General features: G+C 36.8%; 1 pseudogene; it reads right to left on the bottom strand.

Moving 5' to 3' along the window:
- Window positions 1–10,758: 10,758 nt before the first annotated feature.
- Window positions 10,759–12,005, bottom strand: LOC137586307 (malate dehydrogenase, cytoplasmic-like; annotated as a pseudogene).
- Window positions 12,006–13,532: the final 1,527 nt, after the last annotated feature.

The raw sequence follows: 13,532 nt of genomic DNA on the forward strand, positions 1-13,532 counted from the left end.
TTGACCTATTGACATCCATCAATCTTTCGGTCCCTTTCTCGCTTAATATAGTGTTGAAAGCCACCCAATTATCGTCGATAGATTTCAGCATTGCGTAGTTTGACTTCGACCTTGTTGGGCATGACCCCTTTAAGGGGTTACCCCACCCTGAGGTCAAAAAACTGGTGAAAAAAAAAATTTTTGCTGTGCGGCCAGTATACAATGTATTATACACAGATTGAGCGAAGCTCTCTTAGGCGCGTCGCGGTAGGAAATTATTTTTAAAAATCAGACGTCAGATCTGCAGCGCGTCAGATTTTTGTTTCTCTTCACTGTTCGTGAGAGACAAGGACCGACGACATTGAAACACCCGTGATTGGTCCGCCTATGTCTCTCTGTCTAGTCAGAGAGAATAGTCTATCTATCGGGGCCCGGCACAAAGAGAGCGCTAAAAAAGTTTAGTTGTATGTGTGCATTTGCTTGTGTGCGTATTTTGCTTTACACTGCGCAAAATGAAACTTCATCAAATTCTGCCTCAAATTTGTCCGACCGCACATAAAAATAAAAATAACATAAAATTAAACATAACTTTAGCTTATTTACATATACATATAATTTACTTGCACTTTTCTCAGCTGATGTCAATCGATTGTTTAATATCTTTATCGATTGTCGATAAATTATACAAAACTTGAGTCGAATACGAAAGATCCCGTTTTTAAGTTATTCGATAAGTTTTGTATTATGTATTTCCCAAATTAGAACTTTTCCTATTTGTTTTTTCATAGGTTCCACTTCTCGTAAATTCAAATTTTCGAAAATAAAAAATTTCTGATTTTAAAAATTTCAGTGTTTTCTAATTTGAAAGTGAATAAGGACTGATTTTATCGTATTCAATTGCAAAGTTTAAAATGTTTGTGAATTTCCAGAATGAAATGGCGGGAAATTCAAATTTTCAGAATTCCCAAATTATGATGTTGACAAATTTGGATTTTTACAAATATAAGAGCTAATAATGACAGATTTAATAAATTTCAATTGCAAAATCCGACTAAAATTGGAATTTAAAAACTGGAATGGGCGCGAAATTTGATCTTTCAGAATTTTAAAATTAGAATTTTTCAAAATTTTGCTTTTTCAAATCACTAATTAATTGTATTGATTCTCATATAAAATTTGGAATTTTTAAAATTTTCAAAAGAAAAATTAGGAAAAAATTCAAATCTTTCAAATTTTAATTGATTTACGTGTGAAAGTTGACAAGGCCCACTTTTATTGGAAGTGCAAAGTTTTGAATTTTTCTACATTGTGAACGAAATTTTCAGGAAATTGAAATTTTCAGAATTTAAAAATTATGATTTCGAAAAATTTTGTTTTAAATTTAACAATGAGCAGTAATCCTACAACAAGATATAACATAACCATAGATGCTGTTTTTTCACGTTTTTTAACCCACATCCAATCACAAACATACATTTCATATTTCATTTCCCATAAACCAATCATTTCCGTGATAGAGTATGGGAACAATTAGGTTCAACGAAAATATTCGGGAAAATATCTTTGTAAAAAACTGTCACTGTCAAAAATTGAATACTCCAACGAGTCAAAATTTAAACGAAGATAAATATTATTGCTTTCATGTTTTGGTCATTTCAAGTTTAATAAAAATATGTTTATCAAAAAAGCCACTGTAAATAAAGCTTTGTAATACTGCGATGAGCTGAAATATATTATATTTTATCGGAAAAATACTATTGCTTTCAGTTGTTGTTCATGTTCATTCATTTCTGCTATTGTATATGACTGTAGTTCATCGTTTACTCGACGAATTACTAGAGAGCTTCGCTCTACCCGGGTGTCCTGTGACACCACATTGCTTTTTAATTTTTTTTTTGCCAAAATGGCGGCTGTTTGAAAAAAAAACGCTCTTTTTCGTGGAAAATTTTTGGCTAAAAAAATTCAAACGGAACTGATTCGAATACCAATATGATGTAAGGCGTAAAAGATTCTTGAAACTATAGAGGATTTTTAGAGCCAATAACAAAATAGATTTTTTTTGTCAGGGGTGGCGTAACCCCTTAAAGAAGTGTTTAACTTATGCTGCAAATTGGGTTTTTTGAAGAACTTTAAAATTTTTTTGGCATGTCGTCACTGTTTCGTCTAGATCTATTGTTTATCTTAATGATTGTTCTAAACAATTGTTTAAAAGATGACTGCTGCAGTTAAGCCTGATTTTGTTTTCTAATGCTTTTTTAATATTACTCCCCCTATCTGTAACAAATATGATCTCGCCAATGTTTTCAATATTAAATTTTGAGAAGACACTTTTAATTTTAGTTAAAATGTTTTCTCCGGTGCTTCTCTCTGAATCCATTGACAAGAACATTTTTTTTTTTTTTGATAATGAATTTAGATACCTAAGAAGTTTCGTTGTAGATATTGGCAGTATCTGCTGCTATTTTAATTTCCGATGATATCAACCCTATTTTTTCTTCAGAGTCTTTGTGGACCTTTCGGCTTAATGTTGATGGACTAGGCAGCAAGTCATCCACATCTATGTGATCCCCATAGGCGGCACCAATTTTGATAAAAAACTGCACCATGCTTTTAAATCCGGTCCCGGATACTGATGAAAAAGGCTGACAATCTTGGACATTGGCTGCATTTTTCAATAGCTTCTGCTTTGTATGTTGCCGACAATTTCGTCACTTCTCTTGGTTGCCTTAATGTCATGCAACATTTATGCCGAGACAAATTTGATGTCTGGCCAGCCACGAATTTCAGCACTTTTCGGCAGGTGCTGTAAAATAGCCACCCTTTTAATTTTTATAGAGTCCGGCGTTTGCTTATTAATTCTAAGGCATCAATTAACAACTGAAATCAAGCGATTAAAAATCAAACCAGCAATCAGTGCTCAATGCCCTGCTCATGCACAAAAGTTGAAGACACTCGAAATCATACCTGTAAAACACGAGTGTTTTGGTCACAGCGCAATATTGCTTATTGCTTTTTGTAATCTGTTCTTACTATTTGTACATTTGCTTTGAGTGCATTGTGCCGTTCAGTTATCTACGCAAAATTTTTGTGTGTTTGGTTAGACGCTTACTCTTTGAGTGATTGACGAAATGCAAAAAATCGGAACACCGAAAGCGATTTGTGCGTTTGAGTGTGTTATTCTTTTCTTGCTGTTTGTGAATACGGGTAAAAAGGCTTGCCGTACGAACTAATTTTGGTATGTAATACATACCAGCGTCAGCCTTTTTACTCATGCAAGGGTACAGCCATATCGTGTGCAAGGTTACAGCCGTATCGTGTGCAAGGATACCTTCGAACACTATTATTCAAATCTGATGCATGAAGAAGGAATAAATATATCGATGATATATATAAGTCATATTTAGATCATATGACACTAAAAAGTAATTCAAAATGAAATATGCGTTGCACAGTGGTATCAGTTTGGACTATATGGGCATTTCCGCGGTGTAGCTACGGACATTCACAATTTTTAAAATAGTTTTATACGTTCATACGCTTATTTTTCATGTTTCTAGTCCGATTTCAATAAAATTTGGTAGTTAGGTAGAAATAAATAAGATTAATTAATCTACCGAATTTGAATAGTCAAAAAACTACAGGAGGAAATCCTTTTTATCTAAATTATGGAGGCGGAAGTGGGCTTTGCAAAATATGAAATGATGTATACTCTGCGCGCGCACTAAGCCAGTGTACATACTAAATTTGGTGACTTTAGCTATGTTAGTTTTTGATAGAATCAGTTTTGTTTAATTTGCGGGGGCGGAAGTGGGCGTGACAAAATTTTTAATAGCCAATATCTGCGCGTCTATTAAGCTAGTCCACATACCAAATTTAATGTCGGTAGCTATCATAGTTTTTAAGGAAATCAGTTTTATGTAAATTCCGGGGGCGGAAGGGGGCGTGACAAAAAGTTTAAACAATAAGTTTCTGCGCGCTAACTAAACGGGTATATAAACCAAATTTGATGTCTCTAGCTGTTATACAGTTTTATGTGATTTCTGGGGGAGTAAGGGGGCGTGTCAAAAAGTTTAAACAATTAATTTATGCGCGCTAACTAAACGGGTATATAAACCAAATTTGATGTCTCTAGCTGTTAAACTTTTCCTGGGGGCGTGGCCGAAATTCCAATTAACTCTATACATTTACATACTACACGAGTATACATACCAAATTTGGTGGCTTATAGCCTTCGAGATCTGCGTGTTCATACAGATGGACGGACGGAGGGACGGACATGGCTAGATCGACTCGGCTGTTGATCCTGATCAAGAATATATATACTTTATGGGGTCGGAGAAGCTTCCTTCTGCCTGTTACATACATTTTGGCGACTTTAATATACCAGTTCACCCTATGGGTGTATGGTATAAAAACCAGAGGGCCGGGGCTAACTTCGACCGCGTCAAAGTTTGTATACCCTTGCAACTTTGTTGGTAACTCTTTCCTTACCTATTAGCCATTAATGTGGAAGAACGTTTATTCTAAAAAAGGCTTATGTTTGCGAAAGAATGGCATACAATCAGTCAAAATTTAAACGAAGATAAATATTATTACTTTCATGTTTTGGTCATTTCAAGTTTAATAAAAATATGTTTATCAAAAAAGCCACTGTAAATAAAGCTTTGTAATACTGCGATGAGCTGAAATATATTATATTTTATCGGAAAAATACTATTGCTTTCAGTTGTTGTTCATGTTCATTCATTTCTGCTATTGTATATGACTGTAGTTCATCGTTTACTCGACGAATTACTAGAGAGCTTCGCTCTACCCGGGTGTCCTGTGACACCACATTGCTTTTTAATTTTTTTTTGCCAAAATGCGGCTGTTTGAAAAAAAAAAAAACCCTCTTTTTCGTGAAAAATTTTTGTCTAAAAAAATTCATAAACGGAACTGATTCGAATACCGATATGATGTAAGGCGTAAAAGATTCTTGAAACTATAGAGGATTTTTAGAGCCAATAAAAAATCGATTTTTTTTTTTGTTAGGGGTGGCGTAACCCCTTAAAGAAGTGTTTAACTTATGCTGCAAATTGGCTTTTTTGAAGAACTTTAAAATTTTTTTGGCATGTCGTCACTGCTTCGTCTAGATCTATTGTTTATCTAAATGATTGTTCTAAACAATTGTTTAAAAGATGACTGCTGCAATTAAGCCTGATGTTGTTTTCTAATGCTTTTTAATGTTACTCCCCCTATCTGTTACAAATATGATCTCGCCAATGTTTTCAATATTAAATTTTGAGAAGACACTTTTAATTTCAGTTAAAATGTTTTCTCCGGTGCTTTTCTCTGAATCCATTGACTTAAGACCCAAAATTAAATCATAAAGAACATTTTTTTTTTTTTTTTTTGATAATGAATTTAGATACCTAAGAAGTTTCGTTGTAGATATTGGCAGTATCTGCTGCTATTTTAATTTCCGATGATATCAACCCTATTTTTTCTTCAGAGTCTTTGTGGACCTTTCGGCTTAATGTTGATGGACTAGGCAGCAAGTCATCCACATCTATGTGATCCCCATAGGCGGCACCAATTTTGATAAAAAACTGCACCATGCTTTTAAATCCGGTCCCGGATACTGATGAAAAAGGCTGACAATCTTGGACATTGGCTGCATTTTTCAATAGCTTCTGCTTTGTATGTTGCCGACAATTTCGTCACTTCTCTTGGTTGCCTTAATGTCATGCAACATTTATGCCGAGATAAATTTGATGTCTGGCCAGCCACAAATTTCAGCACTTTTCGGCAGGTGCTGTAAAATAGCCACCCTTTTAATTTTTATAGAGTCCGGCGTTTGCTTATTAATTCTAAGGCATCAATTAACAACTGAAATCAAGCGATTAAAAATCAAACCAGCAATCAGTGCTCAATGCCCTGCTCATGCACAAAAGTTGAAGACACTCGAAATCATACCTGTAAAACACGAGTGTTTTGGTCACCGCGCAATATTGCTTATTGCTTTTTGTAATCTATTCTTACTATTCGTACATTTGCTTTGAGTGCATTGTGCCGTTCAGTTATCTACGCAAAATTTTTGTGTGTTTGGTTAGACGCTTACTCTTTGAGTGATTGACGAAATGCAAAAAATCGGAACACCGAAAGCGATTTGTGCGTTTGAGTGTGTTATTCTTTTCTTGCTGTTTGTGAATACGGGTAAAAAGGCTTGCCGTGTGAACTAATTTTGGTATATAATACATACCAGCGTCAGCCTTTTTACTCATGCAAGGGTACAGCCATATCGTGTGCAAGGTTACAGCCGTATCGTGTGCAAGGATACCTTCGAACACTATTATTCAAATCTGATGCATGAAGAAGGAATAAATATATCGATGATATATATAAGTCATATTTAGATCATATGACACTAAAAAGTAATTCAAAATGAAATATGTGTACTTTAAAAAAAAATCATAATAATAATAAGCAAAAAATCGGAACACCGAAAGCGATTTGTGCGTTTGAGTGTGTTATTCTTTTCTTGCTGTTTGTGAATACGGGTAAAAAGGCTTGCCGTGTGAACTAATTTTGGTATATAATACATACCAGCGTCAGCCTTTTTACTCATGCAAGGGTACAGCCATATCGTGTGCAAGGTTACAGCCGTATCGTGTGCAAGGATACCTTCGAACACTATTATTCAAATCTGATGCATGAAGAAGGAATAAATATATCGATGATATATATAAGTCATATTTAGATCATATGACACTAAAAAGTAATTCAAAATGAAATATGTGTACTTTAAGAAAAAAAAATGATCCGGTGCTTTATTTTTTATGTTGCACAGTGGTATTAGTTTGGACTATATGGGCATTTCCGCGGTGTAGCTACGGACATTCACAATTTTTTAAATAATTTTATAAGTTCATACGCTTATTTTGCATGTTTCTAGTCCGATTTCAATAAAATTTGGTAGTTAGGTAGAAATAAATAAGATTAATTAATCTACCGAATTTGAATAGTCAAAAAACTACAGGAGGAAATCCTTTTTATCTAAATTATGGAGGCGGAAGTGGGCTTTGCAAAATATGAAATGATGTATACTCTGCGCGCGCACTAAGCCAGTGTACATACTAAATTTGGTGACTTTAGCTATGTTAGTTTTTGATAGAATCAGTTTTGTTTAATTTGCGGGGGCGGAAGTGGGCGTGACAAAATTTTTAATAGCCAATATCTGCGCGTCTATTAAGCTAGTCCACATAACAAATTTAATGTCGTGGCAAAAAGTTTAAACAATAAGTTTCTGCGCGCTAACTAAACGGGTATATAAACCAAATTTGATGTCTCTAGCTGTTATACAGTTTTATGTGATTTCTGGGGGAGTAAGGGGGCGTGTCAAAAAGTTTAAACAATTAATTTATGCGCGCTAACTAAACGGGTATATAAACCAAATTTGATGTCTCTAGCTGTTAAACTTTTCCTGGGGGCGTGGCCGAAATTCCAATTAACTCTATACATTTACATACTACACGAGTATACATACCAAATTTGGTGGCTTATAGCCTTCGAGATCTGCGTGTTCATACAGATGGACGGACGGAGGGACGGACATGGCTAGATCGACTCGGCTGTTGATCCTGATCAAGAATATATATACTTTATGGGGTCGGAGAAGCTTCCTTCTGCCTGTTACATACATTTTGGCGACTTTAATATACCAGTTCACCCTATGGGTGTATGGTATAAAAACCAGAGGGCCGGGGCTAACTTCGACCGCGTCAAAGTTTGTATACCCTTGCAACTTTGTTGGTAACTCTTTCCTTACCTATTAGCCATTAATGTGGAAGAACGTTTATTCTAAAAAGGCTTATGTTTGCGAAAGAATGGCATACAATCATAGGAAATAACGAAGATATTGATCATAGTCACTGATTTCCCCGATCGTTCCTATGGGAGCTATATGATATAGTCACCCGATCTTTATCAAATTTATTAAGAAATATTTTATTTGAAAGCAATCGTGTTTAAAGTAACACGATCGTTCCTATGGGAGCTATATGATATAGTCACCCGTGTCACGCTTCCTTCTATGCGTTGCACACTTCTAACCAAAATTAATATACCCTCTTTGCAAATGTATAAAAAACTATTTTTTAAAGTTCGAAAAAATTGAGCAGTAGGGCTATTGCTAGTTTCACATTGCAAAAATCATAGCTTTAATTTAAAAGAACATTTGTTAAGCTTTAAAATAAATGTTTGTCAAGAGTGCTGGGTATCCGTGGTGCTTTAATATTCAAGGTCAAAGTAAAATAATATTTCCAGCCATGTTTGAATAAAAACTGCTTTTTCCATCACAGATACCCTTGCAGAAATAGGCGTTAATATTTTTACATGTTCGAATCTCTTTTTTTGTAACTCAAATCATCACTACACATACAAATGCACAAATGATATCCGATCTGAAATTTCGGTATCTGATGTTAGATATCCAAAACTACCAAATAAGTAAATTTCATAAAGATACTCAAATTTTTTCAACTATGTTTCTTCTAAAACTATATAAAAAATGGACCGATCCTGACAATTTATCTCAAATATCAAGTTTCATCCCGATAGCTCTTAACATGGCGGCGTAAAGTTGATTTGCACGGACGGACGGACATATGGACATAACTATTTCAACCCAGCCTGTCATGCTGATCAAAAATATACTCTTCTTCGGAAACATCTCCTTTTGTGTGTTACAAACATCTGACCAATTAAGTAAAAATATTAATAAATAAAATAATAGTCTGGAGTGCTAACGAAATGGCTATAAAAAAGTAGACCGAAGGTTGACTTGTACCATAAGAGGAACAATGTTGACATTAGACATTTTTTAATATCAGTGGATATGATCTTCTTCTTTGCGCCAATCACCCAAGCGGTAATGCAAAAGGCGGTGCGGGAATTATAATCAAGTTCAGGCTTTAGTTTATCGAAAACACAACTCTACGTTCTCTATGGCTGCAAGCGTAATCATTGCCACCTCCATCGGAAATATAAGCATCGCCTCCAGTTATGTCTCTCCTAGACATATAGTCAACACACACAGATATTTTTGCAAAACCTGGGATCATGGTTTCAACCCTAAAAGACACGCCCTTCTACCTTGCATCAACACACTTAACTGAACCATCCATTCTTCGGTCCGAGGAGAAGACCGGATGTGCTGGACTTAGCAATCACCAGAGGCATCAATAATAGCTGCGTCTACACAGAAGCCGATTGTGATCTTTACTCCCAGTGGAGACGATGATGTGCACCATTAGGCTACTCAGAAACAACTTCAAAGTAAACCATTTTCAAGCAATGCTTGACGAGATCACTGAACCCAACACCTGCCCCAACAGTGGAAAGTAAATCGACGAGACTGTAGAGATGCTATCACGTGACATCTGAGAAGCTGCTTGTTCCTGCATAAACCAAGAAGAACCACTCAACGTACATCAACACAGAGGGACAGGTTTGCCTGGTCTGACGAGATCACCAACACAGTACGAGAAAAGAGGCGTTTGAGATGCGGGGAACAAGTTCACCCTAATCAGGCACATGCATTCCTTTGTTGAGCCCACGTACCAAATGGCTCTTCCGAGTTATCAGCCGAGTCACGCTTGAGGAGGCCAGATCGGCAATCGACTGCCTAAAGATGACCAAAAGCTTTGCCTACGACAGCATTGATGCAGTCACCATTAAGTGTCCACCACCAAGAGTAATACACCAACTTCCCAACTTGTTTAACGGAATCTTTGATCTTTGTCACATTCCAACTGAATGAAAATGCGCAAAGAATATAATGATTCCAAAACATGGAAAACCAGAGCATGACCTCGCATCGCACCGTCCAATCAGTTTCTTAGCAATTCCTCTAAAGTGATCGAAGGAATATTGGGAAACACTGATAATCAATTAAGTCCTCTCCGAAAGCCCAAACCCAAAGTACCATCGAACGTGACATTTTAGTAATTTTTAAAATTTATGCAACAGACTACTATTAAAGAACATACATTTCAGAAAGAGCAAGATGAGAACGATTTTAAATTGCCCAATAATTGAAAAATGCGAATCATTGGGCGCCTGTAGCACCCATTATTGTTAACCGATCTTAAACTCGTTTGGATTCATAATCTGTGTACTCTTTATCGATCTTATATTTAGCGCGATCTTAAAAATATTTTTTTAACGGTATCCGGGAACAGGCCCCCCTATTCGTTGTTCCCTTTATGAATATTAAAGACGCCAAAATGTATGTAACAGGCAGGGTCCTATAAAGTATCTGTGTATATCCCGTCCGTCTGTTCGTCCACATAAACACCTAGAACTCGCAGACTTATAGCTTGTGCAGTATGTTTAGTGATCTAGTTTACTACAAATTTTTGCCACGCCCACTTCCGCCCCTGCGAATTAGAAAACTCAAAGATCAAAATAGCTAGAGAAGTCAAATTTGGTACGTATACTGACTAGGTACGAGTGCAGATGAAAAAAGGGGAAAAAGTTTTATTTAAATAGTGTAATGTTTGCCAAAGAACGACCTACAATCCTAGCATAGCAAATAACGAAGGTATTGATCAAAGTTACCGTTCCAATGGGAGCTTATGATCTAGTCACCCGATCTTGATCGAATTGGGGAAAAACAAATATAAACACAACAAGCGTCTAATCCTAAATCCTAGTCACCCGATCTTGATCGAATTGGGAAAAACAGATATAAACCCAATGAGGAAGTTATTCACAAAATTCAAAGCGTTTGATCGATCGTTCCTGTTGAATGTAGGTAAATGTGTATTATATATGCTTTATTTAAATACAGAAATATTGTAAAAAGCCCAAAACCTGCTTATTATAAATTTGAAGCGCTCGTATCGAACACAGACAAAGCTTCGTTTCTTTCTTCTTGCAGTTCCTCGCCAGTCAACTTCAATTTTGATTTGGCAAAGTCGGTGAGCGTTACTCCTTCCACGATCTTCCATTTCTTGTTGTTAATTTCTACTGGAAAGGAAAAAAATTAAATTTTTAGGCGAGTTGTAACTGCCATCGGAAAATACGCCTACAGACATAAATTGCCTATGATCACAAGCAGTTTTTGCAGCCGACATGCCCGATTACATTTTCCGAGCTGCAACTACAGATGCACCTCGTTTTTGAACAGTTTGAATGTTGAATGCTCTAGAAACAGTTTTTTTTTTGTTTCCCTTCTATGACGGATTCACCATGATCACCATCTGGGTACTGAGATGATGAATGATTCCCCCATGTTATAATGTTGCTCACATTCGACACAGATACTCCTAATTTCAGAGCTATTTGCGAAGTGGCACGGTTTTGATCAAGTCGCGTCATGGCGGAAAAGTTTTCCCTTGATATAGATGGGGCATAGTTGGCACAGACAAATGCATTTGTGTTAGCTGGATTTCTAACGTCGAGAACTTTGACATCTTTTTTTTGCTACTTTATTCAATGCCTGTCACTGCACTTTAAATATCTTGACGTTAACTGAAAGCAAATCTTTTCATTCCATTCCTTCTTTGCGAGGCATAGCACCAACCAAAAAAGCAGCTGAGACATCTTTAAGCCCCATATCAGGATATGTTGTAGGTAGCACTTCGCGCAATAATGGTAATGCAGAATCGTGATAAAAGTAAGCGATTCTGCATTACCATTAAAAAACTCCAGCCATAGGTGGTATATCCAATAAATGCAGGATAAGCGGTTGGTCTTTGCCAAACACTTCGCCTCTGGCGATCATGTATAGCAATGAGTAAGCTATTTGACCAACAGCTCCAGTTACCATTACTTGAATTGGTCCCGCCTACAAAAAAAATAAATAAAATCAGCACATGCTTTTGTATTAGGGGAAGTACATACATCGGTTGTGGGCATAGTTTTGTTTTTGCCTTATAAACTTTATGAGGGAAATTGAAGCTTGATTGGATTAGGTAACTGCAAAAGTAGGTAAATTAGTTCCTTAAAATTAAAAAAATTTTATGAATTATGTTATTGTTTCATTGTTGAATTTTGGGGGGGAAAAAAAAGAGTCTTCAGTTGTGGGATTTGATTTACTTTAGAATAATAATAACTCAATAACTTCATTGTTTTATTAGCTATTGCCGTGAAATTTAATATTTTTGAGTTTATTACGCCTAAACGACTTGTAACGATCCTTTTTCGTCCTTTGGGATGTTTCAAATCTTTTAGGGCGAGGTTCGGCACAAGAAAATTTATTTTGTGCCCCGGTGAAATCAGAACTCAATAATTTCTAAGTTTAAACGTGTGTTGATATTTGTTTTGTATACTTTTGGGTTTGGTTGAATATGTATATGGATACTTGATTATTTTGTTTTATGTTTCAGATTTGTTGATGCTCGTGGAGTTCATAAGGTTACTCGTAAGACCTTATAAACTCTATGACTTGCTTGCACTGGTAATTTGCTAGGCGCCAAATATTCTTAAGGTTAAGGCCAAAAGAGATCTGTTACTTCGCTTCTTGTTGATCTGGACTCGATGACTTGATAGCTTGATCTTGACTCGACGACTAAATGATTTCATAATTTGCTGCTGGCCTTATATAGGCATCCTGGGGCCTCTAGAATCACTTGCTGTGATACCTCTATACAGCCGGTAACTTTCCATCGGCCGATCGCTTTCATCCACGCTGTTGCCATGCGTGATGAAAGTCCCGTAAAAGTCTATGCGCAACCGCATCACCTTTCTCGACTGCTGTTCGCCCCTTGACTCTTGTCGTTGTTGCTCTGCTTTGCCCACATAGCGTCTCTGTTGCTTTGTGGGCTTCCATCCTTTTCTCTCCAGTCCTCGCTTTTTCTTATTGGTCGGTCGCATATCCTCTCTGGTTGCTAGGCGAAGCTGCTTTTCAATCAATTCTTGGTAATTGTTGCTCTTTTTCACGTTATACATATATATGTATTTAGTTTCAAATGTATGTATAATATATTGAGTTTCATTTCTATGTTCAGCTAATTCACGGGTTAAATTAGTGGATTTAATTCTTTTACGTCATTACTATATTTGTCTCGTATTTAGGGCTTCCCCAAGACTTAATTCCCCTTTTCTTCGGCTTGTGCATACCCCTCTTTGCTCATCGAACTCGATCGACGACATTTGTATGCATACCGGAGCACACAGCACTTCATTACTTGCTTTCGACCTCTTGCGAGACCCGCTCGGCGGTCCAGCATCGTATAGCGCGTTCTCATCATCCACCTGTACCCGCGCTCACTTATGCACTCGTACATAATTCGCTCGTAGTTCCTCTACAGCACGCTCTTATGTTACATGTATGGGCCCATGCCCTCTTCTGCTGGGATCATGCCGGCCCTCTCCCTCACGTATACTCTCTCCAGTCGTTCACTTTTTCCCTCTCCGCCTCCCACGCATCTTCCCGCTGTGACGAAATCTGCCGATGGTTGTAAGCGGTTCGATCGAACCTGTTTTGCCTTTCGTAATGTTGCGCGTTTTAATTGCAGCAACATGTTGTCAGGCATCACGAATCCGTGTATTTGCGTATGTTTGTATGG

Source organism: Drosophila tropicalis, unplaced genomic scaffold, assembly GCF_018151085.1.
Source record: "Drosophila tropicalis isolate 14030-0801.00 unplaced genomic scaffold, ASM1815108v1 contig_979, whole genome shotgun sequence".
In the NCBI taxonomy this organism is placed as follows: domain Eukaryota; kingdom Metazoa; phylum Arthropoda; class Insecta; order Diptera; family Drosophilidae; genus Drosophila; species Drosophila tropicalis.